This window comes from Henckelia pumila, unplaced genomic scaffold (assembly GCF_033568475.1).
Source record: "Henckelia pumila isolate YLH828 unplaced genomic scaffold, ASM3356847v2 CTG_466, whole genome shotgun sequence".
Classification (NCBI taxonomy): Eukaryota; Viridiplantae; Streptophyta; class Magnoliopsida; order Lamiales; family Gesneriaceae; genus Henckelia; species Henckelia pumila.
This window is the reverse complement of record NW_027331833.1, coordinates 3,916,783-3,944,059: the sequence shown is the minus strand read 5'-3', so window position 1 is coordinate 3,944,059 and position 27,277 is coordinate 3,916,783. Positions and strand designations below refer to the sequence as shown.

General features: G+C 35.8%; 1 pseudogene; it reads left to right on the top strand.

Annotated features, from left to right (window-relative positions):
* The first annotated feature begins 10,109 nt into the window (after positions 1 to 10,109).
* LOC140872623 (pentatricopeptide repeat-containing protein At1g73710-like) lies at positions 10,110 to 26,521 on the top strand (annotated as a pseudogene).
* The last annotated feature ends 756 nt before the right edge of the window (positions 26,522 to 27,277 follow it).

Below are 27,277 nucleotides of genomic sequence, written 5' to 3'. Positions count from 1 at the left end.
CGTTGGTTAATTTTTCCTTTATTTTATAACATATTATCGGCACAATTTCGCTATTATTTGCTTATTTTATTCGAAAGATATTTTATTTTAAAATCACCTAGACCTTATACCGCACCGATTGTGCACAAACACGTATATTCATATTAGATCCCCAAATATTGTTCTCTCTTCTGTAAAGTTGTGCTATCTTCATTTTTTTTAAAGAAGAAACTAGAATATCATTAAACAAACTCGGTAGCAATTACATCATATAAAAGAGAAGGCGAAGGTATAATTCTGCCATCACGATTAGTCATAGAACTAGCCGCCCTAGCTAAAGTATGAGCGGCTTGATTCGCTGATCGACTAACAAAAATACAAGAACAAAAGTGTAGTTCCGAGATTAGGAATCTACAATCTTAGATAATCAAACCCAAACAAGAGTCATCTTCTGTCGCATTCATAAGCGCATTCACTATAATTAAAGCATCAGATTCAATAAGGACGTTGGATAGATTGAGATCTTTGATCCAGCTAAGCGCCTCACGAATGCACAAAGCTTCTGCCAATGTTGACTGGAACGTGCCCAGAAAAGCATCATGAATGGCATTGAGAACTACACCAGCATCATCTCTAATAATGCAACCGTATCCCATCCCAGGGGGATCGCGAAATATCGCAGCATCCACATTACATTTGAGGAAATTTATGGGTGGTTTATTCCAGGGGAAAATTGCTTTTTTGGTCCTTTATGTTTGTCACTTTGCGATTTTGGTCCTTTATATTTTCAGATTGCAGTTTTAGTCCGCTATCTTTATTTTTTTGGCAATTTTAGTCCTTTTTCCGATGTGGCGCTGACGTGGCACAAATTCAATGCTGATGTGGAGCTGACGTGTACAGTGCCACGTCAGCATTTTCGAAGAAAAAGGACCGAAATTGCCAAAAATCGAAACATACAGGACTAAAACTGAAATGTGAAAACATAAAGGACCAAAATCGCAAAGTGACAAACATACAGGACTAAATTTGCAATTTTCCCTTTATTCCAGCGTGCAACTTGTGGATGTCCGGACGAAGAGTTTGCTGGAGTTCTTAAATGTGTCGTATTCCATTGAGATCAAGATTCCATAGCTGTGTAGAAAATTTGAATCGGTGATTTATGCTTTCTATTACAAACAACTTCATTCCTGTTATTCCATATACTCCATAAGACCGTAGTTGCCATTTCAACATCAGAAAGTACAACTGAAGAGACCAAAAAGTTCCTCCAATCTATAAAAGTATTGGCTGAGCCATGGTTGCTGCCAATAGAGGTCATGCTCCAAACAATTCTAGCTGTTGGACAAGAAACAAGTGCATGGAAATCGGTTTCTTGTTCATTATGACATATAGGGCACCATTCTGAAATATCCATTCGTCGACGTCTCAAAGCTATCATTGTTGGTAGGCAGTTATCTAAAACCCTCCAAAGAAAATTTCTGATTTTCTCCAATTAATACTCGTGTCGGTAGAAATGGAATCTGCCTCGCCTGAAGTAAATTACACCCATTTCTTCACTGTATATTGACCTTTCCTATCTGCATTCCACATCCATTTATCTTCACAATTTCTACTGCTAAGAGGAATAGAAAGAATAAGCATCTTGTCCCTTTCATTAAAAATATCATCCATAAGATCCAAATCCTAGTTACCATCGCCCGGCAATCGAAGGGAATAAACTTTAGTCTCCTGTGATATCTTCATTTTGTGTATAAACGGGAAGTTTTTCTTTTACGGACTCTAATCATGTGTTGATGAGATAGATAAACGTAAACATATAAAATACATGAATGTCGATTCACATCATTATCCAATATTCAGATCTTGAGTATTTCAATTTCGATTATTTTTATTTGTTTTTACTGCTTGTGCTTTAGTTAATTTACTAAATTTAGCATGAATTATCTCATATATATGATTGATGTGCGCGTACTATTATTTATGTCTCATCGTTAAATTTCATGTCCAACTTTAAACTTCTATTTCATATTTAATTATTTTTATTGTGTATTAATGAATATTTATGACTTTCGTGTTTTATATAGATTTCATCATATCGAATATCTCTAAGCTTGAATTTATTGCTCTTGATATCTGTGGCAAAAAATTATTTCTCTTGGATACTAGATGTTATGAGTATTAGAGATATCATCAAAGAGAAAAGCGAAGAATCACTGCAAAACCGTACAAAGGCTATGATATTACTTCGTCACCATCTTCATGATGGTTTGAAAAATGAGTATTTGACGATAAAAAAATCCAGTCGATCTTTGAAAAAATTTGAAAGAGAGATTGTAAGGGAATAAGGGTTGCACATAAACAGTTTAAGGTATTGTCACAAGGTGCTGACAACATCTTCTATAACACCTTGAGTAATATGCAGCGAAAAATAATTAAAGCGTGAATAAAATAAACATGCAACCAAATAAATAGACTCAAATGTTTTAAGCAAGAATATAAAATACTCTTGCAGCACCTCAGGGCAAAACTTTCACTAGAAAAACGATCAAAGAGTTTTACAAACCCTAAAACTAGTGATTATTTCAAAAACAATTTTCTCTACAACAAGTGAGAAAATAAACCATTAAAGTTCTCCTAAAAAATTCTATGCAAGATATATAGAATAATAAAACAAAGCAAGGAGCAAAATTATTGATGCCAAAACTCGACGAAACGGCACTCTTCGATCTACGATCTTCAAGTGTTCTTCAAGGCATCAAGAATTCACGACCGATACGAGCTTCAGAAGATCTTCAGTTTTTCTCTCAATGTACGTACGTGAAGCTATTAAGAAAATCTCAATTGGTTGCTCTCTATGTTTCTCGGTCGTGTCTGCGCTTAATAAATAAGCATAGAGAATTCTTCCTTGTAGATGTTTTTTTGTAGACATAGGATTCTAGATCTTGTTCCTTTTTTATCATCACAAATCTACAAAGCTAAGGAATAAAATCATTAGAGATGAGATAATAAATATTCAGACAAAATTAAACATATCTCAAATCTATAATAACAATTTAAAACTTGAGGCACAAGAAAGGCAAAAGATCATATTTAATATTTTTAAATTAGAAAAAATTTAAGAAATAAATATTTCTTTCCATCTCCCCTTTTTTGTCTTTCTAGACAAAACACATTTTAATTCAAAACAAAATAATTCCACCTGTATCAAAACTCCCCCTGAATAGATTCTCCCATTAAGTAGAAACTGAGGCATGTTGTCATTAGATGTTGGCAACATCTAGCTACAACACTCCAGACTAATAAGCATAAGTAAAAAGAGAAAACAAATATCATATCAAGGTATAAACACAAAAAGCAGTTTTGATTAGGAGCAGAGCAGACAACAACTTATCAGCAACAAATAAAAATCAAAAAACAAACAACTAAACCAATCTAAAATTGATTGCTCTCAAATGAGCCATCATAATCAGTAGCAGCTTCTTCTTCTTCACCACCATCATCATCATCTCCCCTTTTTTGTCTAGAAGAGGAAGCTCCAGAAATTGAATTTTCGAAGTGAGCTTTCAACCGTTCATAATAGGCTAGATAAGCCTTAGCTTGTGTGATCTTCTGCTCAGCATGCAGAAGTTGGGCTTGAATAAAAGCTGAATCCATGTTTTTAATATTAGAGGGAGGAACAAAAACATCTGGTGTAGGGGAGGTGTGGCAACATCTGCCACAACACCTGCAGCAACACCTGATTGAGACCAAGGTAGGCCTATCTTTCTGTTGCCTCGCAACAGTGCAGGTGCAATCTTCAACAGCTCGCCAGGTTCAGTAAGACCCTCATCATCATCCTTTTCAATCTCTTGAGATAGCAGCATGGAATAGATTAGAGATGGATAAGGCAGCTTCAAAGTTGGTTGAGCGCAATCAGCAAAGGCCATAACCGTGTCAAACACCAGTCGGCCATAATTGAAATTTACTCATGTTCCAATGGCGTACAAGACTGGAGCCTGATGCTTTGTGACAATGGTGGAATTTTCAGAAGGAGTCCAGGTCTTCACCGACGTCTTGTACATAACAGAATATAAGGATATGAGCTTGGCAGCCTGCAACTTCTTAGGGTCAGCTGAAAATACTGTGACTTGAACCACCTATAATGACAGAGGTCATCTCATCCGTGGTAGGTAGTGCCGCATCATCAACAGAAGGGGTACGGAGAAAACCATTGATGACAACATGACTAAAAGAGAAAATCTATCCTCGCACATAAAATTTTCCATACTTGACATACAGTGGATCCTTCACGGCTTCAATAAGATTGCAATAGAACTCCCGCACAAGTTCTCTGCAGTATGGACCGGCAGTAGTCACGGCGGAAAGTAAATTTCTCACCTAAAAAATAACGTACCATATTTTGAGCTTCATAGCTATTCACATCAATATTATGTTCCTCAAGGAACTCTCTATGATCAGCATAGTTATCCCCACAATCAGCAATCTCTTTGGAATAAAAGGAAGAGGAATATGAAGAATTTACCAGGTATTATTCTCCTAAGGTATTGTCCAGAATGTCGGAAAGACCTTCCTCAACATCCTCATTATCATCTGCAGAGTCTTTAGAATCGGATTCTTCTTCCAATTCTTTCTCAGCATCTGAGTCTTCTCTAGAGTCAGTGCTGGAACTATCAGAGGATCAAGGACGATTGTCAACAAATTCTTGTAGCATCTCCTCATCTGGTTCGTCATCGGAGTCGATCTTTAGGAGAAACAGTAGTTTTCTGGCCTTCTTGTTGCTTCAAATCAGCCATGAATTTGGCAATAGAGGCTTCCTCATCATCGGAAAAACAAGAGGAGCAGCAGTGGATGTCTCCTCAGGCACATATTCAGATGTATCTTTATCAGCAGGAACAGTAGTTTGAGTCTCTGAGGCAGTAGACTCGTCATCAGAGCTGGAATCATCCTCAGATGCTTCGACATCAACAAATGGAACTGGAATAGCATGTCCCGAAGATTCCATCACAGAAGCCTTTCCCCTTTTCGATGCACCAGTTTGTAATCTTCATCATCACTTGCATCACCAGAGGAGTACACTGTGTCCACGAGTGACGGTCTTGAGGGTTATCCCTTCCCACGGACTCTCTTTGAGTCAGTGCAGTTAGGATTGTAAAAGTATATGTTGACAAGTGAGGTGTTTTCAATTATGTTGGCAACATCTTCTAGCAACACTTCAGGATTCTCAAAAAAAAATTTGTTACTCAATCAATTATTTCAGAAATGGTAGCCCGTATACTAAAGAAAACGATCTTCAGTGGATCCCTTTAGGTAGATTGTTCCACTTGCTTCTGATTTTAAATCAAACTTGATGATTGAATCATTTAATGTTTAACCTTTTTGTTCATTTTGAGTTTCTGAATTTATGAAGTCACTTTTCATTTGGGACACGATCATGGAATACACGAACATCCCTCCACTACTTTGTGACTTTGTCAGAACTTTTCTTCAATTAATCCATATTAAACTGTAAAACATTTCGCAAAGAATCCTGAGTGAAAACTATTCAATGGTTACAAGGTATCAAACACATCACAACACAGAATGAATGCAGTATGCCTAATGAACCTAAAAATGCACAATCATGAAAAGGTGTTGTCACATGGTGTTGGCAACACTCCTGAAAACATCTCAGTTCTGTCTATAATGAATACATACTGAGAAACTTCTTTAGATTGGAGAATCTCTCGAAATCCAAAGCTTTTGTGAATATATCAGCTAATTGGTTATTTGTTCCAACAAACTCAATTAAGATCATGTTTTTCTCGACCAAATCTCGAATGAAGTGATGTTTAATGTCAATGTGTTTGGTTCGAGAGTGTTGTACTGGATTTTTGGATATATCAATGACACTAGAATTATCACAGTACACAATAGGAGTTTCACTGTTAATTCCATAATCATTCATCATTTGATTCATCCATAGAAGTTATGAGAAACAACTACCTACAACAACATATTCAGACTCGGCAGTAGAAAGTGAGACACAATTTTGTTTCTTACTATACCATGACACTAGGTTATTCCCCAAGTAGAAACATCCTCCCGAAGTGCTCTTTCTCTCATCTAAGTTCCCATCCCAATCAGCATCACTAAACCATACCAAATTTGAATTGGTTTCGTTAGTGTACCACAAACCCAAATTCAAAGTACCTGCCACATATTTCAGTATACGTTTCACGGTCTTTAAGTGAGTAACTTTTGAGTTATACTGGTATCTAGCACATAGACAAACACTATACATGATATCAGGTCTAGTAGCACAAAAAATACAAAAGACTACCAATAATGCTTCTGTAGAGGGTGTTTTCAACACCTTCGGCAACATCCTCCCTAGACAGTTTTTCATTAGACCTCATAGGTGTACGCATGTGTTTAGTGTTGTCATTCAGAAACTTTTTCACCAAATTTTTAGCATACTTGCTTTGACACAAAAATATATCATCATGCATTTGTTTCACTTGCAATCCCAAAAAATAAGTTAACTCACCAGCCATGCTCATCTCAAATGTAAAAGACATGAACTTCACAAAATCATCAACAAGTTTGTCATTTAAAGCACAAAAAATTATATCATCCATATAAACTTGGCAGATTAAAATATTACCTTGAGACTTTTGCATAAATGGTTCGACAATTCAAACAAATCAAAATCTCAAAACTCAAACCAGCGGCATAACGGCTATATCCTGATCAAATCGAAAACACATACAGTAGCATAACATAGCAATCAACTCAAACCAATAACAAAACAAAAATATAGATTCAAAACCAACACATCACAAAACTTCACTTTTCTAAATATGCTACAAAAATCATGACAATTCCGAACGATGCTCTTTTTCCGATCCGACTGAGAATAAACGATAAGAACTAGTTCAAGAACATCATAACCAAAACTCAATCGATTCTAACAACATCCAAAAATAGAAATATAACTGATCGGAGAAAAACTTACTATAGAACGAAGCTCTCGCTGCCGGGATCGCTAAACTAATTTTGGATTAAAATTTTATCGAACGGATCGACCGAAAACCGAAGAAGAAAGCTTGAAGATGGCGTTTGGAAGTATTCAATGGAGGAGACTTCTTGTCGGAGAAGGAGAATGGTGAAATAATGAAGACCAAGTCAACTTGCAAGCTAAGATAATATAAAAAATCCCCTTTTTGCATTTTAGTCCCTGAAAATTCCGAAAATTGCAAAATAGACCCTGATCAAAATCAAATCGGCTCTTGAATTCTATAATATCCTATTATCTCAAATAAACTCAATTAATATAAATTTGGGGCGTTACAATTCTCCCCCTTTAAGAAGAGATTTCGTCCTCGAAATCAATAAGAATCAGTCACATAAGATAGAATAAAGAACCTAAGATAGAAAGAAGAACTCACTTCATCCGAAAAAACTCTGAAAACCGTTGTATCATGTCAGATTCTGTCTCCCAAGTCTCTTCCTCGACTCTGTGACGGCTCCACTGAACCTTCACCAAAGGAATCGACTTGGTTCTGAGCTGCTTCTCCTTTCGGTCAAGGATCTGAATTGGTCGCTCAAAGTAGCTCAGATTCTCGTCAAGCTCGGCTTCGTCAGGCTGAAAAATATGAGAAGGATGATAAGTGTATTTTATACACTTAATTTATATATGATTTTAATTGTTAAATATTTGTTTCGAGCAGATTTATGTGGGTATTTTGTTGTTTTTGTGTTTACAGTGATTTATTGAATTTATGTGGAAATGAGAGGAAAAAAGAGAAAAGAAGAATAAAATAAAGGAAAAAGAAAATAAGAGAAAATTGAAGAGAAGAAAGGAACGATCAGATCAAGAGAAGAAAGAAAATGGGCTTTCTTAATGGGCTTTAAAAGTTAGCGCTAAAAGTTAGCGCTAAAGAGGGATTTCAAGAGCAATCGCGCTAAGTTCCTGAAGACTTGAGGATTGAGATTTCGAGACAAAGGGGCGCCCGCGCCTTCACTAGAGCGCCCGCCCCGTCGCTGTGATTTGGAAATTTTATTATATGGGCTTTTATGGGCTTTTGAGTGAGCTTTTGTGCACCATTTATAAAGGATTTTTGTCATATAGAAAAAGAGAGCCGCCACAATCACAATTACAGAACATCAGAGATAGGTTTTGATCGTGAAGATTTCTGGGAAGAAATCTGGAGCTTATCTGAAGAACAAAGACGGAGTTTGATCGACCGGACACGGCGTCGACGACGGATTTGTTTCTTTTATCTTTTATTTATTTTATTCTGAATATGTTTGGATTTTTGAACATGTTTTGGTTTATTCATAATTTTATTATGAACTAATTTTTTAGAGTCTAGAGGTCGGATGGAACCTGGTGTAGACGCTTTCATGAATTTTTGATTTTATTGAATTGAGTTTTGTTTCTAGATTAATTGTTTTTTCTAGAATTGATTGTCTTTTCAATTATCTGATCAATAATTGATTTGTTATATTTATTTGAAATCATTGCTCGGGAGAGGGGATTTTGAATAGGACATTAGAAACTACACTGTTAATTATTTATACAGCTCGGAAAAGTGTATGATTTTAACAGAGCTTTTAAAAAGAACATTTTTTTGTGATAGATCACTGCGATAAATTCTTAATAGGAATATTCGAATTGAATTGTAGTTGATAAACATTATTTGTTGCTCGGGAGAGGGAAATAATAAACTTAAGTATTCTAGGCTATTAATTGACTGAAATTCCTGAAGATTAATCATTTAGGATTGACTGTTGTTGAAACCAGGTGAAATCTATACCTCTAGACCAATTTTTTCTGATTGATTATATCTGCAAGTTGTGTGCGTGCTATCAAAAACATCCTGATTATTTTTATTTACTGCAAAATTCTGAAAGTTTGATTTTCTAGATAAAGTTTGGACTATTTTAATTACAAGCACTAAATATTTTTATTTTACTCCCTGTGGGATCGATATCTGATTTTATCTCTTTATTAAAACTTGACACTCGTACGCTTGCGAGGAATTTTCACAACAAGTTTTTGGCGCCGTTGCCGGGGAGTAAATGTTGATTATTTTTTAGTCTTGTTACCAATTAGTCTAGATTTTAATTTAGAGTTTTTATTTATTTGATTTTTAATTTTCTAATTTATTTCTTTTGTTTTCATTGCAGTTTTATTGAATTTATTTGGCGTGTCAAAGAGAAAGGGAAGATCTAACACCGTTGAAAGTCGGGCTGACGACTTTAAACCAAGCGCTACTTGGGAGGCAACCCAAGCTTTTTCTTTTATTTTAGTTTTAATTGCTTTTATTTTCATTTTTAGTTAATTTTGTTATTTATTTATTTTTTTAAGTATTTTGTTATCAATTTTTTAAGTCTAATTCTTGTCAATTTTCAAATTTTTTTCAGTCTTAAAAATCTCAAATTCGAGCATACGGCGCGCCCGCCCCATTTATCAGAGCGCCCGCGCCTTACCTGGACGAAATTGGCGATGATTTGCGTATTAAAGGCGCGCCCGCGTCATTATCTCGAGCGCCCGCGCCTCCTCACCGCATGAAGCTTATCCATTAGCGCATCTTCTTTGCGCAATCGCGCATCTCGACCGCGCAGCCACAAAGTGCAAGCGCGCAACTTAAAGTGCGCAAGACCAGCGCAAACAAGACACCAACAGCGTAGAATCTAGCGCTATCACGCATCATCACCGAAGCGCCAACGATTCCCGTCTGCGCCTCTTCTAAGCGCAATCGCGCTAACCAAGCCATCATCTGCGCTGCCATAGGCGCTATTGCGCCACTTCAGCCCCAACAGCACAGCAAATCTCCCTATCAGCAACTCTTCTGCGCAACGTCAAGAGCATACACGCATCGCCATTTCCAGCAGCTCTTCCATGCGATCGAGATTGCATCATAAGCTTCCCCTTACCATGCGCTAACAACCTCTTGAAGGGCGCCAACCATCCTCAGCAGCGCTTAACAGTGTGCTAACACGCATGAATCTCCCCATTTGCCCATCACAAGACATCCAAGGCGTAACAATGTTCCTGCACTGCGCAAGAATTCCAGCTGCTACTATCCATGCGCGAACGAGCTCTACAACATCAGCAAATCCGTGAGCCAACGATCTCCTAGCTGATGCAGTTTAATGAGCAATCACGCCTCTCCATCAATTCTCATGGCTCATCTATGCGCACTCCCTCTTTGTCCCTATACATTACGAGTTCTATTTTGCTTGCTTTGAGCTTTACGTTTGTGTTTTAATTGTGTGCATGTCTTATTTTTCAGGTTAATATGGACATTCATGTTGTGTTTTATCTATCTATGCACCATATTCCCCTGATGGTTTATTTGGTGGAGTATGAGAATTCGAAAAAAAATTTCTATCCATGGAGATCGAGATGATGACATCGAGTACTGATGCTCGGTGTCGAAGGTATGAGTCCCTTGTTCTTTTTTTGATTTTTAATCATTAGGGACAATGATTACATTAAGTTTGGGGGGGTGAATCAATGTTTGATTTAGTTTATTGGTTGATAGTTGAGTAGTTGAGCTTTATTGTGCTTCATAGATTAAATTTTTGTTGAGTTTGAAAAGAAGTTGAGAAATAATTGGATGCATGGCTGAAAAATTTTTGTTTTGTGCTATAACTGAAATCCATGACTGTCTGCCTATCTGACAAATATTTTTTGAAAAAAAATGGAACCAATTGGATGAACAAATTTTCTATATACTCTGTGATTAATACTTGAATCTGATTTTTGAAACATACAGACATAGAGATGATTGAGGCATTGTTTGAAATTTTGGGCCTAATTTTCATTGAACAAATTTATCCTTAGTTGCCTATTTGAGCCTACACGTATATTAGTATATTGAGGTACGATAAAATCTGAATTTTTTGTGAAAATCATCATTAACTGCTGATGAATATCTTTCTGCACTGATCGATATTTGTATGAATTAATTGTGGATTGAGACTTGTCTAGAACTAGTTTGAACACTCTTCGAGGTGAAATACGGGCAAAACTGAGATTAGGGATGATTTAGGCAATTTTTCTGAATTCGTTTGAGCCTTTCAAGCTACCTGTTTTATATGTATCCCTAGTACCTTATTTAAGCTTTATTGAAAATCGAATGGCATGCGTGTAAACGTGTGAATAAACCCTCATTCGTAATTATTTCAAGGTCCTACATTAGCTACCTGAATAGCCTATACAGTATTTTCTACCTTTAAGGGAGTAATTTGAATGCTAAAATGTTTTATGATCCTAGATTTATTTGTGAGAAAAAGGATTGGTGTGGTGGTGAATTGAAAAGAAAAAATGAAAAAGGTAGTAGAAAAAAAAAATGATGAAAGTTGAAAAGAGTTGTGAAAGAAGATGAAGTTGAGAAAAAATTAATGAAGTGAATTGAAGAGAAAAAGTTTAAAATTGTGAATGAAAAAAGATTCGTAATTAGAGTTTGATAAATATGAATTACTTCTTATTTGAATTCTTATCCTTTATTTTTAGCCATGAGCCAGGCCTGACATTATAAGCTTATTAAGTCCTATTGACCGAGTCTCAGTTGCCCAATATAATAGTGGAGAAGAGTTGCGAGAATTTAGCCTATGAACTGTTGATTGATACTTTTAATGATTATGAATTTTGATCAAAACACGCACACACTATTATTCTTTGAATTTACCTAATTGTGAGTGTTTTTGATTTTATATCCTTTATTTGATCCTATGCTATCTTGAAAAGTCCTCATGATCTATGAATGTTTGAATTGAACTTGGAGAAGGGTGTTTTGAACATGAGTTGTGGGGATTGTGAGTTCATGAGATTATTTTGTTATGGCTGAAAAATTTCAAGTGTTAAGTGGGTGTGACATGATTGGATTTGAATTTTTTTTGAAATCATTGCTGATGTTATTGCTCCATAATATTTCTTGACTATTCTTGTGAGTTTATGATGATTTGAGTTTTTGGAAGTTATTGTGTTTGAATAGTTTTGCTCGGAACTAGCAAAAGTCTAAGTTTGGGGGTATTTGATAAGTGTATTTTATACACTTAATTTATATATGATTTTAATTGTTAAATATTTATTTTGAACAGATTTATGTGGGTATTTTGTTGTTTTTGTGTTTACAGTGATTTATTGAATTTATGTGGAAATGAGAGAAAAAAGGAGAAAAGAAGAATAAAAGAAAGGAAAAAGAAAAGAAGAGAAAATTGAAGAGAAGAAAGGAACGATCAGATCAAGTGATAAGTGTATTTTATACACTTAATTTATATATGATTTTAATTGTTAATTGTTTGTTTCGAGCAGATTTATGTGGGTATTTTGTTGTTTTCGTGCTTACAGATAATTATTAATTTTATTGGAAAAAGAAGAAATTAAAGAGAAAGAAAGAAAAGAAAAGAATCAAAGAAAGAAGAGAAATAAGAAGTCAGGAGAGGAGAAGAAAAGAAACGGATAAAGTTAATTGGGCTTTCTTATGGGCCTTTGTGGTTAGCGCTAAAACTTAGCGCTTGGAGAGTGCAATCGCGCATGAGATTTTCAGAGGAGAAACTTGAGAACAGAGGCCTATACGCGCGCGCGTGATTTCTGGAGCGGGCGCTTGTCGCTAAATTCTGAACTTGGAAAGTTTTAATCGGAAGGAAATTTTATATTTTGTGGGCTTTTGAGTGGGCTTTTGAGAGGCGATATAAAAGACAATTTTTCATCTGACTTAGAGGAGGGGAGCCGCCACACACGTACAGAGGGGGAATCAGAGATTTGATCGAGAACTTTTGGGAAGGAATTTCTGGAGCTTAATTGAAGAACAAAGACGGAGTTTGATCGACCGGACACGGCGTTGACGACGGATTTGTTTATTTTATATTTTATTTTATTCTGAATATGTTTGAATTTATGGATTATTGTTTTATTCAGAATTTTATTATGAACTAATTTTTATAGTCTAGAGGTCGGATGGAACCTGGTGTAGACACTTTCTTGAATTCTTGATTTTATTGGATTGAATTTCTTCTAGATTAATTGTTTTTTTCTAGAATTGATTGTCTTTTCAATTATCTGATCAATAATTGATTTGTAATATTTATTTGAAATCTGGCACTCGGGAGAGGAGAATTTAAATAGGACCATTGGAAAATACACTGTTAATTGTTTATCTGACTCGGGAGAGCTTATAATTTTAACAGAGCTTTTAAAGAGAACATAGTTTTGAATTGATCACTGCAAGTAGATTCTTAATAGGGATATTAGAATTCAATTGTAGTTGATATATTTTATTCGGCACTCGGGAGAGGGAATAATACACGTAAGTGTTCTTGGCTATTAATTCTTTGAAATTTATGAAGATTAATTAATTAGGATTGATTGTTGTTGAAACCAGGTGAAATCTATACCTCTAGACCATTTTCTCTGATTGATTTTTAATCTAAAAGTTGTGTGCGTGTTTTTAAATCTCTTAATTATTTATTTTAATTGCAAAATTCTTGATTATTGATTTTCTAGATAAAGTTTGGACTATTCTAATTACAAGCACTATTATTTTCATTTTACTCCCTGAGGGATCGATACTTGATTTTATCACTATATTAAAACTTGACACTCGTACGCTTGCGAGGAATTTTCACAACATCAAGAGAAGGAAGAAAATGAGCTTTCTTAATGGGCTTTAAAAGTTAGCGCTAAAAGTTAGCGCTAAAGAGGGATTTCAAGAGCAATCGCGCTAAGTTCCTGAAGACTTGAGGATTGAGATTTCGAGACAAAGGGGCGCCCGCACCTTCACTAGAGCGCCCGCCCCGTCGCTGTGATTTGGAAATTTTATTATATCGGGAAATAATTTTTATGGGCTTTTGAGTGGGCTTTTGTGCACCATTTAAAAAGGATTTTTGTCAGATAGAAAAAGAGAGCCGCCACAATCACAATTACAGAACATCAGAGATAGGTTTTGATCGTGAAGATTTTTGGGAAGAAATCTGGAGCTTATCTGAAGAACAAAGATGGAGTTTGATCGACTGGACACGGCGTCGACGACGAATTTGTTTCTTTTATCTTTTATTTATTTTATTCTGAATAAGTTTGGATTTTTGAACATGTTTTGGTTTATTCATAATTTTATTATGAACTAATTTTTTAGAGTCTAGAGATCAGATGGAACCTGGTGTAAACGCTTTCATGAATTTTTGATTTTATTGAATTGAGTTTTGTTTCTAGATTAATTTTTTTTTCTAGAATTGATTGTCTTTTCAATTATCTGATCAATAATTGATTTGTTATATTTATTTGAAATCATTGCTCGGGAAAGGGGATTTTGAATAGGACATTAGAAACTACACTGTTAATTATTTATACAGCTCGGGAGAGTGTATGATTTTAACAGAGCTTTTAAAAAGAACATTGTTTTGTGATAGATCACTGCGATAAATTCTTAATAGGAATATTGGAATTGAATTGTAGTTGAAAAACATTATTTGTTGCTCGGGAGAGGAAAATAATAAACTTAAGTGTTCTTGGCTATTAATTGACTGAAATTCATGAAGATTAATCATTTAGGATTGACTGTTGTTGAAACCAGGTGAAATCTATACCTCTAGACCAATTTTCTCTGATTGATTATATCTGCAAATTGTGTGCGTGCTATCAAAAACATCCTGATTATTTTTATTTACTGCAAAATTCTGAAAGTTTGATTTTCTAGATAAAGTTTGGACTATTTTAATTACAAGCACTGAATATTTTCATTTTACTCCATGTGGGATCGATATCTGATTTTATCACTTTATTAAAACTTGACACTCGTACGCTTGCAAGGAATTTTCACAACAAAGGATCTGGATGATATTTTTGCAACATAGAGACGTGAAAAACGTCGTGAATATCAGATAAAGATGGAGGAAGTGCAAGTCTGTAGGCAAGATCGCCTAACTTCTCGAGAATCTCATATGGTCGGATGAATCTCGGAGATAACTTTCCTCTCTTTCCAAATATAACAGTGTCTCTTATTAGGAGAAATCTTCAAGAATACTCGGTCTCCCTGATCGAAACTCAGAGGTCTACGTCTGATATTCGCATACTTCGCCTGTCTATACTGAGCTGACTTCATTCTCTTCTGAATGATCTTTACTTGCTCTGCCATATCTCGAAGCATATCCGGTCCCAAATCAGGTGACTTGGACACATCGTCCCAAAACAAAGGAGATCGGCACTTCTTACCGTACAACTCAAAATGTGTCATTCCGATACTCGCTTGAAAACTGTTGTTGTAAAAAAACTCGACAAGGGGCAAAGAATCCTTTCAACTAGTGCCAAAGTCTAGCACTACTACTCGTAGCATATCCTATAGAGTCTAGATAGTCCGCTCTAACTGTCCGTCGGTCTGAGGATGATATGTTGTACTCAGATGCAATCGAGTACCAAGTGCCTCTTGAAGACTGTGCCAAAAGTGCGAAGTGAATCTAGGCTCTCGGTCTGAAACGATCGACTTCGGCACTCCATGCAATCTCACAACGTTGCTAACATACAACTCAGCCATCTGATCGTGACGATACGTCATCCTGTACATAATAATTCAAACAGACTTCGTCAATCTGTTGATCACTACCCAAATAGCATCGCATCCTCAAACAGATCGTGGTAGCTTTATGACGAAATTAATCGAAATGTGATCCCACTTCCATTCAGGAACAGCTAAACTGTGCAACAGACCACCCGGTCACTTCCTCTCTGCTTTCACTTGCTGACAGTTCAAACATCGGGATACAAATCTCGTAACATCGCTCTTCATTTTCTTCCACCATAACTGATTTCTCAAATCATTGTACATCTTTCGGCCACCTGGATGAACACTGAACCAACTGCAATGTGCCTCTCAAAGAATACGCTGTCTCAACTAGGAAATATCAGGCACAACAATACGGTTATTAACAAACAAAACATCATCCCTGACCTGAAATTTAGACCGATGCCCAGATCTGACTTTCTCTACCGAATTCTGAATGCTCGGATCAGACTTCTGTGCTTCTTTGATCATCACAAATAACTCTGACTCGGCTTGAATAGCAAACACTTGGATAGTCCTCCTGTCTGTTTCAAACTCCAAACCAGAACTGCAACAGTCGTCGATCAACTGAGAAACACCGATAGTAGAAAGAGATAAAGAACAAAGCTTTCGTCTCAAAGCATCTGCAATTGCATTCGACTTTCCCGGGTAGTATTTGATCTCACAGTCGAAATCCTTCAACAATCTAACCATCTCCTCTGTCTCATATTATGTTCTAACTGCAAAAACAAATACTTAAGGCTCTTATGATCAGAAAAAATCTCGAAAGACTCACCATAAAGATAGTGACATCAGATCTTCAAAGCAAATACGATCGCGGCAAGTTCAATATCATGAACCGGATAATGAATCTCATGCGGCTTCAGCTGCCTCGATGCATAAGCTATCACATGCCTCCTGTGCATAAGAAATACATCCCAAACCTCGGTGGGAAGCATCGCAATAAACAGTAAAACCTCCAGTACCTGATGGAATAGAAAGAATCGGAGCACTGGTCAGTTTCTTCTTCAGATCAACAAAACTAGACTCACAATCTGGAGTCTAGATAAAAAGGCGCATTCTTCTGAGTCGGCTGGGTAATCGGATTTGCAATAGATGAGAATTTCTTGATGAATCGGCGATAATAACCAGCTAAACCCATAAAACTTTGGATCTTAGGCACTGATGTCGGTCTAGGCCAATTCATTACCGTTTTGATATTGTCGGGATCGACAGAAATCCCATCTCCTGAAATAATGTGACCGAGAAAGACAACTCGATTCAACCAAAACTCACACTTAGATAGCTTGGTAAACAATTGTTCAGCCTGCAAATCTGCTAGACGATCCTCAAGTGCTTTGCATGGTCAGTACGGTTCTTCGAATATATAATAATATCATCGATGAAAATAATAACAAACTCATCCAAATAACGCTGAAAGATACGGTTCATCAAACCCATGAAAACTGTTGGAGCGTTAGTCAAACCGAACGACATGACTACCTCGTTCTGAAAGCAGTTTTAGGAATATCTTCCTCTCGCACTCTCAGCTGATGATATCCCGACCTCATATCAATCTTTGAATAGACAGAACAGGCAGTTGAACAAAAAAGTCATCTATCCGAGGTAAAGGATACATGTTCTTTACCATCGCTTGATTCAGTTGATGGTAATCAATACAGAGCCGTATAAAACCATCCTTCTTCTGCACAAAGAGAACAGGAGCACCCCAAGGCGACACACTAGGTCTGATGTATCCCTTGGCAATCAAATCCTCGAGCTGTTTTTTCAATTCTCTCAATTTGATCGGTGCCATACGATAAGGAGCTTTGGAAATCGGTTTAGTACCTGACACTAATTAAATGCTGAATTCGATCTCCTGAATAGGCGGCAATCCAGGAATCTCATCTGGAAAGACGTCAGCAAACTCTCTAACCACTGGTATATCAACCAATTCTGGGCTAGATTTCAGGACATCCACTGCATAGATTAAGAATCCCTCTGCTTCTTTCTGTAACAAACGAGTCATCGAAAAAATAGATATTAAATTAATTCTGGATCGAGAACCCTTACCGAAAAATTTCCACTCCTCTGCCATCTCCGGTCTAAAACTTACTACTTTCTGAAAACAGTCAACGGTAGCCCTATAATGGGTCAAAGCATCTATACCGATAATACAGTAAAAATCTGACAACCCATGCACAATACAATCGAAAATAATCACATTACCTTCGAAACGAAGTTCACAATTCCGAACCAATCTTACAGACACAATTCCCCCGCCCAAAGGTGAAGTAACAGCTACTACAACAGGAAAAGGCTCGCTAGGCAAGGCATGCATCAAAACAAATTTCTCAGATATAAAAGAGTGAGACGCACTCGTATTTATCAATACATGATCAGAATAACCAAAAATCGAACAGTTACCTGCTATAACATCGTCAGGTACAGCCTGAGCCTGATCCTCAGTCAGAGCAAAGACTTGTGCCTGCTGTCTCGGAGGCTGGTTTGCACTCGAGTTACCTCCCTGTCTATTCTGTTGCTGAGGCTAGAAGGAGTGAACCGCAGAAGTCTGCCTCTCAGGTTGAGCTGTCGACCTAGAAGAATTCCCACTCTAAGCTTGATCATTACCTCGTTGAGGACACACCTTAGAAAAATGCACTGGTTGTTGACAGATATTGCAGTTCCTAAACACTCCTTTACACTGCTCTTGGGAGTGTCTACCTCCATACTTGTTGTAAAAAATAGATGAAAATCCAGAACTCTGTCCTAAACCGAATTGTCTGGAGCCACTGAAGCTAGAAGAACTGTTCCTGGCTTCTTGAACTGTTTCCCCTTTGCTCTGAAGTGATCCCTTCTGTTACCTCCATTGCTTCCTCCTTCAAACCTCGGTGGTTGGTTCTGATACTGCAATGACTAATTCTGATACTAAAACGGTTGGTTCTGAGACTTTATCGACTGCTGAGGCACAAACAGAGCACCTCTCTATCTCATCAAACCAGCTTCAGATCCATTTGCATGATTCATGGCATCCGCAAAATTATCAGGCCTAGTAGTGTTTACCATTGAATGAACTGATCGGTTTTTGCTTCTTCGTTGTCAACAATGTGCGGTGCGAACTTCATTAAGCTATCAAACTTGGTAACATATTTCTCAATATTCAAATTCTCTTGCTTCAGATTAGCGAACTTGACACCCTTATCCTTTTGGTACGAAACTGGGAAAAACCGCTTATAAAACTCATATTTGAAAAGATTCCAGTTAATATCTGTACCTCGATTTTCAATGGCTCTCTTCGTCGTGATCCACCAATTCTTAGAAACACCCCACAGCTGATGAATAACCAACCTGGTTCTTCGGTCATCAGAATAGTCGAGAGAATCAAAAAGCTGATCTATATTGTCCAACCAGCTCTCACAGTCAACTGGATTCTCCGTACCCTGCAAGATTGGCGGGTTAAACGACTGAAACCTCTTCAGTTAGGTTTCCATAGGCGTCGCTGTGGCCTCCATCTGATCAGTTTCAATACTAGCTTGTTCGTTCGGAGGAGTAACTAGCAGCGGTCTTCTGTTAATTTTTCGACGAGGACCCATCTGATAATCAAAGGGTTAGGACACAAGATATCTCAATCCCTACAATTTGGTGCCCTTCAACCTCTTAGGAATTCGGATAAAAGTCGATAAACAAAATAGTTATATTTCACGTAGTCCATGCTTTATAAATTAAATCAATTCTTTATAAATTAAATCACATAATCATGTAATTCAAATAATTCTCAAATAATAAAGAATGCTCGCATGAAATTCAAATAATCAAATAATTAACTCAATCACATGCGAAAAGCCAATACAAGCGGACTCGATCTACCCCGCTCACTTCTAGTTCAACCAAAAACTTATCGCTCTGATACCACTTAATGTGAGATCTCGGTTCTAATCTTCTAATCTCGAATACTTAAAACAATAGGCTAAGATAAACCAATAGATAAGTCAAATAAATTTTTTTTTTCAAAGAAAAAGGGGGGGTTCGCTCGATCGGTAACTTCATACCGATCGAGCGGGCAAAAATCTGCTCGAAACTCCAGGGCCTTCTCGCTCGATCGGTAAAATGTTACCAATCGAGCGAGAAAAGTTCTGTCTCGCTTAGAGGGGCTCCTCGCTCGATCGGTAACTTTCTGCCGATCGAGCGGACCCTACTCTGAACAAACAAAAAAATCAAAAGTTGCTTTCATGCTCATCTTCTCCTACTCAATTCAGTCAAAACCAAATAAGGTCTTAATTCATGCAACAACAACATTCAAGCATCAATAATCGAATAGTCGATACAATGAGTTCCAAAAAAGATAGAATTCCAAACATGCTTCCAATTACAACAAAAGTTCGACATTCTTCAAGACATAAACTAGATTGATATGTTGTTTGACTTCTAAACCGAGTCCCACTTCTATTCCTTGATCTCCATGCTAACCAAGTCTCCTCTGACTCGATCCTGCCTCACTTGTTTCCAAGTACACATACAAAACAAATCAATAGTCGGATAACTCCGGTGAGAATGATATTCCCAGTAAAAGCAACATAACATGCAATAACAAGTAATATCTCAATGATATGAAATAAAGACAACATATTCAATGTTAATACGAATGAAATTCATGTGTTTAAAACCGGGATATCAACTCTGATAATCAAAGAATTTCTGCTATTCTTTTGGGATCCCGAGAATGAGATCACGTAACAAATCACCGACTCTCCCGATCGAGGTGGTGTCACGTATCTCCATCCTCTAGACTTTGGTGCGACTACAAGGAGTATGCTGACACTAGGTGAACTTATAAAATCCAGGCCACTCGATTATAGCCCCCAAATAGTCTAACAAAAAGGGCCGTATAGCCCGCTGAAATCAAAGATTTAGGCTCGAGATAAATGCATATAGAAAACACAAAGCATTAAACCATAATTCAATTAATAACAAGAGTTCAATCACAAAATACAAGTTCCCCACTCTAGAACAAGTATTGATGCAAGTATGTGATTTAGGGGAAACTCAAGAACCGTCTATCTTGAGTGTTCTATCCCGCTTAACCGATGTCTATTTATACCTTTCGATTCAAAAGCTCCAACTCTGAATACGCTACAAAAAAAGATTATATCAAAATCCATACAACCACTAAAACAAATGCTCAAGGTAAAACTCTTTACCGCTCTTCGTCCAATTCCGACGATCGACTTCTGCTAACTCTGGGCTCAACAAACTTCAAACAAATCTGTACAGAGGCAAAATAAGATCAACAACCACAATCAAACCCAACTTCCAATGGTTCGACAATCAAAAAGAATCAAATTCCCAAAACTCAAACCGGCGGCATAACGACTATACTCTGATCAAACCGAAAACACAGACAGCAGTATAACATCGCAATCAACTCAAACCAATACCAAAACAACAATATCGATTCAAAACCAACACATCAAAAAACTCCACTTTTTGAAATATGCTACAAAAATCATAACAATTCCGAACGACGCTCTATTTTCGATCCGACTGAGAATAAACGATAAGAACTAGTTCAAGAACATCATAACCGAAACTCAATCGATTCTAACAACATCCGAAAATAGAAATATAATTGATCGGAGAAAAACTTACTATAGAACGAAGCTCTCGCTGCCGGGATCGCTAAATTAACTTCGGATTAAAATTCTACCGGACGGATTGACCGGAAACCGAAGAAGAAAGCTTGAAGATGTCTTTGGAAGTCTTCAATGGAGGAGATGTCTTGTTGGAGAAGGATAAGGGTGAAATAATGAAGACCAAGTCAACTTGTAGTTTGGGGCGTTACAAATACTGTAGCAGTTTGGGTATTGTAGTAGTTTCGGCACTATAGCAGTTGAGCAAACTCTGGTTTGGTAGCAGTCGAGCGCACCTTCAATTTAGTAGATAGACTGATCTTGGAAAACTTCAGTTTAGGTAGGTAAACTACTCTTGGTCAATCTTCAGTTTAGGTAGCAGTTTAGGAAGCAGAACTGAGTTGCTAAACTGGATGCAGTTTGGAATTATCCGTTGATATCTGGGCAAAGTGATGAATACAAAAGTTGTATCCCTTGATCTAAGATTTCCAACGCCACAAGAATCAATCAATTTGGAGTTCATATGCAAACTTTATGCTTGAAATACCAGAGCTGCTTAAAATTCTATTGAACACAAAATCAGTTGAGTGCATATGATCAGTCTGCTGCTATATATCTTGATTAGTTGATTTTTGGAAAAATTGATAAACATGAAAGTTGTATCGCTTTCTCTTAGCTTTCCACGGAATTAAAATTAACTCGATTTGGATTTCATATGAGAGAGTTATTCTCGATATAACAGAATGTGCCAGAAATTCTGCTTTCAGTTCCGAACCAGTAAATTCAACGCAGTTTAGCAGCTCATTAGGATCCGATTCAGTCTTTGACTTGTAAATATGATTTGTAGATCATTGTCTAATATTTCCAAACCATGGTAAATCGTTCCATTCGGATATTGGAGCTGCAAGATATGTTAAAAATACAAGAACTGCTCGAGGTAAACTGATTCTGTTTTCTTTGCTAGACTGATCCGATTCAGTTCGGTATTGCGACGTCAGTTTGGTATAGATAAAATTCATTTTTGCTCAACTGACTTGAAATACAATATGTTACAAATTGAGTTTTCTATGCAGTCGTTTTAGCGGCTAATCATTTTCATCATTGATCTGTAAGATATCATCGAAATACTAGAGCTTGACAGAAAATCAGTTTGGCTAAGTTTGAGTTTTGACATCTTGAGTTGACAACTTCACACTAGAGTAAATATGTTAGAAACACAATAACAAATTTTGTTATCATCAAAATCAATATTGCTTGTGTTTCAAAACCCAACATACATTTCGAGTTTTTCGAACCATAATATTCGAGCAATAGTTCAAGAATAGGTTCGAATATTTCGTGCCAAACTCGAACTTCATTTCGAGCCGAGCTCGAGACAAAATATTTGAAATTATCGAGCTTCGAATCGAGATCTAACTCAAATATACTTATATCGAGGCGAATTCGAGCCTTAAAATTTTAATGTTATTCGGCTCGATTCGGTTCGTTTTCACCCCTATTTCAGTCGGAAATAAGACTAAAATTGGAACAACAAAAAAAATATAGCGGACTACACCAGATATTTGATAACATAGAAGATCAAAATTGAAAAAAAACATATAAGATAAAAAAAAAAATTATTTTTTTTTTACAGTGCCTATACAATGAAACTGAGCATTGAGAAGATAAACTTTAAGTACTCTTTTGTAAATTTTTCTAATTTTTATTTGTATTATATAATTTGATTAATTTTTTTTACTTTCAATTTTATTCATAAAAAAAAATTAACGAGACATTTAAAAAATAGATAAAATATTACTATCTAGAACTTAATGTATGAGATAATTTTTATAATAAATATGAATTATAGAGACAATTTATTAGCATTATTAGAGATTAATTTTTTACTTATGAGTATTTCATCTTTAAAAAAATAGAAATTAATTTTTCAATATTAATTTACGAAAGAAATATTTTTATCCAAAATTAACTATATAGAATATATAATTCTAAAACACAAATAGAAAAAGATAAACAAAATCCATAAAAAGTTATAAACTTAGCACAAACATAAATGATATTAAATTCAATAGCATTTTAGTGGTTCTATTTGAACATTACATATTCATAATCATGTTTCATCCGATAGATGAAGTAACACAAATAAAAAAATATTTCATCCGTTCCCACCATGTACAAATGTATATATTTATTTTTTTTATTCTGAAGAATGTTGAAGTATAAATATATTAACTATGATAAATAATATTTTATTTTCAAAAAATAATTTAGGAGGTATTTATATCTTTTTAATAAAATATTATGATCAATTAAAAAACTTAATTTTTAACTTAAAATTTAAAACTATGGGATATAAAAATTTAGAACATTAAAACAATTTATAGCTTGTTTCGAAACGTTGAAAAATAACATATAAATTCAGATTAAAATAAAATAAACAATTAATATTTTATTCTATAATTTTTTATATTTATGCTATCTATACATTTAATTATAATTTTTTTGAGTGATTAATATTTTAGATAATTAATTTAGAAATTTAAATTATTAATGGATGTACTAAATATAATTAATCAATTAAGAGTAACACTATCAATTTATTGGACAAAAAATAAATATTCATATAATATATATAATTTAGTGCTGGGAAAGTTTTAACATGATTCTATTTTATATATGTTGTATTTAATATTTGTATTTGTATTTTTAATAATGTATTACATATTTGGACAAATATATATTTATTTAGATTTGTATTGTATAATCTTTCCCTATATATAAAGAATCTCCCATTTAGACATAATCTTTTATTTTACAAAATTGTCCTTTCTCTATTTTTTAAATTTTAATATTTTAAATCGCATTTTAGTCTTTCGATAATTTTTTTTAATTTCAATTTTGTTCCTCGATAATTTTTGTATCACATTAATAAAAAAATAATGTATAAGCATGCATCGTGTGCACCAATACACTAGTATTTATAAAATATTAAATATTGATACATAGTAATATTATCAAAGTTGTCACCAATATTGATCTCTGAAATGATTTGTCTCAAGTGTCTAAATGTATATTATTATTTTTTAATAATGAAGATCAATGAGATTTAAGGATATATGCTTTTGAAAAATGCATCCAAACATGGTCTAAAGAAGTTATTTATACTCAAATATGACAATTTGGTTAAATCATGTAAAAAATTATTAAAACCAGCAACAAATGCACACGCTCATGCGTATGTAAAATAAATGTTATTTTTATATGTATTTTTTTGTTGGTAGAGTTGGTGGGAGGTTTAGTGGGATAAATGATAGGAAAAATATGAGATGGTAAAATCGGAACAAAAGTTGGTGTTCTATTGAGAACAATTTTTAAGAGTCTCTCAACTATTATTAAATAGTAGATATATAATAAGTAATTGTATCAGCGTGTGTGCAATTAAAACATGGGTCGGATGGGTGCTTTGCGACCAAAAAATTTAAAAAATTGAAGATATATTAGCTTATTAAATTTTTATAAAAATTTTGTGATTGATTAGTATTGGCAATCTGGGTCCGTTCTAACACAAAAAATGTTCGGGTCCGGATATTTTATTTTATTTTAATTCTTAAGTGTGCCAACTTTACGAAGGCCCACGGATGCTCCCAATGTAATTCATTATAATGTGGTGCTTAGGGCATTGGGTCGAGCTAAGAAATGGGACGAATTGAGGCGTTGTTGGATCGAGATGTTAAAATTTGGAGTCTTTCCCACGAATACTACGTATGGAATGCTTGTCGATGTGTATGGAAAGGCAGGGTTGGTGAGGGAGGCCCTTTTATGAATCAAACATATGATTTCGAGAGGAATTTTCCCGGATGAAGTTACTCTGTCTACGGTGATTAAGGCCCCATTTGGTTTTAAAAGCTAGGCCAAAAAAGCACTTTTTTAAGTGCTTTTCATTTAATAAAGTGTTTGATTGACCAAAAAAGTGCTTAAATAAACACTTTTTTATGTCAAAATTAGAGCTTTTTCAAAAGCCAAAAATTATAGCTTAAAAAAGTACTTTTTTTAAAAAATGTCTATCAAATCCAAACGGGGCCTAAGGTATTGAAGGACGCAGAGGAATATGACAAGGCTGATAGGTTCTACAAGGAATGGTATGGAGGGAGGATTGAATTGGATCATCTTGATTTGGAAAATGTGGGTGATCGACCTATTAGTTTGAAGGAGTTTTTGTTGACTGAGCTTTTCCGGACTGGTGGGCTGACAAAGTCACCCACATATTCGAGCACATTGGAAAAGGATTGTTCTGTAAGAAAACCATGTCTTACTGCTACTTATAATACCCTCATAGACTTGTATGGAAAGGCCGGTCGCTTGGAAGATGCCGCCAATGTGTTTTCTGATATGTTGAAGTTTGGCGTGGCACTGGGTACATTTACTTTCAACACAATGATATTCACTTGTGGTAGTCAGGGTTATATGTTCGAGGCTGAGGCATTGTTCATTAAGATGGAGGAAACGGGGATTTTTCCGGATACAAAAACTTACAACATATTCCTCTCCTTGTATGGTAATGTGGGGAACATTGATGCTGTTTTTTGGTGCTATCGAAAGATTAGGGAGGCTGGTCTTTTCCCTGATGATGTAACCCATAGGGCTTTTCTAAAAATTCTATGTGAAAGAAATATGGTTCAGGAGGTAGAGGCCGTGATTGAAGAAATGGAGAACTCGAAAATGCGTATCAATGAGCAATCTGTTCCCATACTTGCAAAGATGTATGTTAATGAAGGATTAACGGAACGGGCAACATTCGTAGTTGAGAAGTCTGAATCATGTGGGTGGTTGTCATCAGGGACGTATGCTGCTGTAATGGATGTATATGCAGAGAATGGACTTTGGGGTGAAGCAGAGGCATTATTTTATGCTATAAGGGATGGCAGTAAACTGAAGGAAGTTTTGGAGTATAATGTCATGATTAAAGCCTATGGTAAGGCTGAACTATATGACAAAGCTATACATCTCTTCAAGGGTATGAGAAGTCAAGGAACATGGCCAGACGAGTGCACATTTAATTCTCTTATACAAATGTTAACTGGAGGTACTTTAGTGGATGAAGCAAGAAGCCTTATGACTGAAATGCAAGAAGCAGGATTTAAGCCCTCTTGTTTAACCTTCTCCGTTATTATTGCTGGTCTCATAAAGAAGAACAGACTCTTTGATGCAGTTTATGAGTATCAAGAAATGCTTCGAGCTAATGTAAAGCCAAATGAAGTGGTTTATGGGTTGTTGATCGATGCTTTTGCTGAGGTTGGAAAATTTGAGGATGTCATTTTCTATTTCAATGCCATTGAAGATTCTGGGATTCCAGCAAATCAAATAGTTTTGACTAAATTAAAGAATTGATGCTCAACGATTCTGAATATTTTATTAGGACATAAGAACATAATATATATATATATATATACAATAATAGAAATCAATAATAACTCCCTGAGATTCTAAGATCCTCTAAAAAAAGAAAACTTACCTATTGACTATGACTAAAATATATGAATAATTATATCATAATTATATACATAAATAACTTCTTACACTCCCCCTCAAGCTGGAAAGTAAATGTTCAACATTTCCAGCCGATAACGTATTACCCTCAAACTCTAGAAGGCAACTCATCACTAGACGCTTGGTTACTATCTCCTGCTCCAGCGGAGTAGATACAACTAAATCCATATCTAATGATACATAAGGTAATCTATGTCTCTTAACAAAGCGACTAGAAATAAAGGAATGCGATGCTCCAGTATCAATTAAAACAAGTGCAGGAATACCACATAACAAAAAGGTACCTGCCAACATGCGATCACTTCCCTCAGTAGCCTGTTCTTGAGACAAAGCAAATATCTGCCCTTGAGTCTGGGAACGGTAACCAAAAGAACTCTGTGGTGCTGGCTGCTGTCATGGAAAAGTAGAAGCCTGAGATCCAACCTGTGATCCCGATCCACTAGCAGAACCCATGCGCTGAGGACAATCTCTCCGCAGATGTCCCTGCTGACCGCAAATATAACAAGCACCAGTAGCTCTCCGACATGAAGCTGCAGGATGCTTCCATCCACAGTGACTACAAAACTCCTCTTTCTTCTTTTTTTTCCCAAAACGAAA